The following is a 2947-nucleotide window of genomic DNA, read 5'->3' as shown; positions in this document are numbered from 1 at the left end:
AGCTCATGATTCTGATTTAGCTGAAATCTTATTTCTTATTTTCATACTACTATTTATTCATCAAGGATTTCAGCCTTCGGTATGGATTCTAACTCAATGTAAAGAACACAAAAGTCCTCACAGCTGGACATCATGATAAACAGAGAAGACTGAAATTGTCAAGGATTTCATCTTACTTGGACCCACAATCAATGCTCATGGAAGCAGCAGTCAAGAAAGCAAGAGGCATGTCACTTTGGGTAACCCTGCTGCACTAGACCTCTGTAAAATGCTGAGAAGCACGGATGTTACCGTGAGGTCTAAGGTGCTCCAAGCCAAGTCACCTCCTATGCATGTAAAAGTTGGACGTTGAATTAACAAACAAACAAACAAACAAAAAACAACAGAAGAAGTTGGATGCATTTGCATTTTGCTGCTGTAAAAGAATATTGAAAGTACCACGGACTGCCAAAAGAACAAGCAAATCTGTCAGGGAAGAAGTAGAGCCAGAGTGCTTCTTAGAGACAAGGATGGCGAGACATGCTATCAAGAGAGACCACTTCTTGGAGAAGGACATCGTGCTTGGTAAAGTAAGGGGACAGGGGGAAAGAGGAAGGCCCTCAAACGACATGGAGCGACACCGTGGCTGCAACAATGGGCTCAAGCGCAGGCGCAGAGGTGGCGACGGGCAGGGTTGGGCCGGGCTTCCTTCTCTTGTGCACAGCTATGGGTGCTATGGGTTGGAACGGACTTGATGCCACCTAAGAATACTGTGTTTTTTATCTGGGCCCAGATAAAGAGTTTCAAAGAAAGCATCTGAAAACGGATGCTATTCTTCCTTAAGTAGCAGAAGTGAAACACCAAGAGCACATCTTTTCGAGGCAGACTCAGCCACAGCTGGAGAGCTGTGTAGTGAGCGAGCCAGTGAAGCAGCAGCGGGCCATGCCTCCTCGTCCACAGCACACCTGTGGCGGAGACGGCGCCCTTACCTCCAAATCACGCCTAAAGACTTAAGAAATATATCTGATCGACACTTTTAATTTCTATATTAAGGCTTTACCTTTGCAATTTAAGCATAGAACATTCTATTAAAAAAAATCCAAAGAAATAAACATCAGGAGACCACCTTTTTCTCTCAAACAAAGGCAGCACTACTCCTGACTGAGAAATTCCTTTTGATGCGGTATTATGAATCTTTATGTTTAAACTACCCGTTGCAGTGATTATGCATACAATTTTACTATCAGAAGCTTCACATCCATGGTAACATGTTGCTCTGGCCTAGAGAAGTAGGGCAGAGCTGGGTTATCGCCCCCCCCCCCCCTCGTTTCTATAGTGACAGAATGCCGGGACTTCTAGATGGTCTCAAAGCTGCCTAGCTAGACTGCATTTCCCAACCTTCATCATAACATGGTGTGTCCATGTGATGAAATGACCACTGGGGCATCAGAAATCTGTCCCTCTTCTGGGTCACATCCTTCAAATGGGAAGCAGAATGGCCACCACTTCCTCTTTCCTTTTTTTGCCAATGGTTTGGATGGGACAGGAATAGGAGTAGTTGCCTTCGATCCAGAGATAGGAATTCTGTTTCAAATGACAAGGCTTCCCTGCCAACCCAAACTTGAACTGGCATATGAGAGATATATAAATTTAAACTATAGTTTATATACAATATAGGCGATAAACTTATACATTATTTTGTCATATTTGTGCATAATAAAAACATTTATTGGGGGGGGGTGTCCTTAAAGTTAATTAGCCTATACCCAAACTTAGAAAATGTATGTTTTAAGGATTTGAGGAAAATGAAGAAAAGCATTAAAAACCAAACAAACAAAAAGGTGAATTCAGATAAAGTCATCAATTTCTGGTATGACTAGACTGCAGGGCATATACGACAAAGTGGTCAGAGTTGAAGTTAAAAAAAATAAGCAGTAGTCAAATCATACAGGGCTATCACACCATCAAGTTTAGATTTAATCCTATCAGCAGTAGGGAATCGTTGAACGTTGTTGGGTACAGTATGGAGGACGACTGGCTGCAGTGCAGTGAATGACCATGACTCCTGTGGTCATCGATTTTGAAACAATCAGGTGTTTATGGCCCAGGAAAAGTATTGGATAGTAGTGGTTATTGTTTGGTACAGTGGAGCCATTTCTGACTCATAGCAACTCTGTGTACAACAGAATAAAACAATGTCAATTGTTTATATGTGCTAGTTTAATAGATGTTAGGGTGGACTGTCTATAGAAACAAACCAATGACACTAATCTATGTACCAGAAATAACTTTCAATGAAGAAGCACCTTTACATCAAGAAGATGCCCCTACCTAGACTAACTCAAGTCCATAGGTCCAGTATTAGCCAGACCCTCAGGAAGACTCAGGAAGCTGCAGAACGTTGATGCAGAGAGGGGGAGCAGTAAACAGGGCAGTGACGGGCCAGTGACTACAGAGTCATGTGGATCCCAGGTCTGGAAGCATGACCGGGCACCGACAGCTCTCGGGGACAGGGTGGCTCATGTGGGCTGCACAGAGCCCCAGTAAAGGCAGACGGAGTCCCAGCGAAGTCCTTGCAAGGAGGAAGGTCGAGGAAGGAATCGTTTCTGTTTGATCTTGCTCTTATATCAAAGGCCACATCCCTAAGGAGGTGACATCAAACTGCCACTTGACTGACAGATTTAACTCTATCCCTAGCCAAGAGGGGCTAGTCACCACAATTCCTAACCTTCACAATATGTCATTTTGTCTCGTGACTGCTGGTTCCATGAGCATTCATTATGGATACAAGTAAAATGAAATCCTTGACTTCATGCCGTGCATTCCTCCAGCTGTGATGGTAAGATCATGCGAACAGGACTTTTGGAATTCTAGTGTGGGAATTCATCAGTTGGGCCATTCTGCCAGGTTTAAAACGAGCCATTTCAGAAGCAGAGGCGCGGGGTGGGGATGGGGTATGTGTGTGGGG

This window comes from Echinops telfairi, unplaced genomic scaffold (assembly GCF_000313985.2).
Source record: "Echinops telfairi isolate 266 unplaced genomic scaffold, ASM31398v2 ScPeMD7_1;HRSCAF=3_0, whole genome shotgun sequence".
Taxonomy (NCBI): domain Eukaryota; kingdom Metazoa; phylum Chordata; class Mammalia; order Afrosoricida; family Tenrecidae; genus Echinops; species Echinops telfairi.
Note: the sequence above shows the minus strand (reverse complement) of the source record.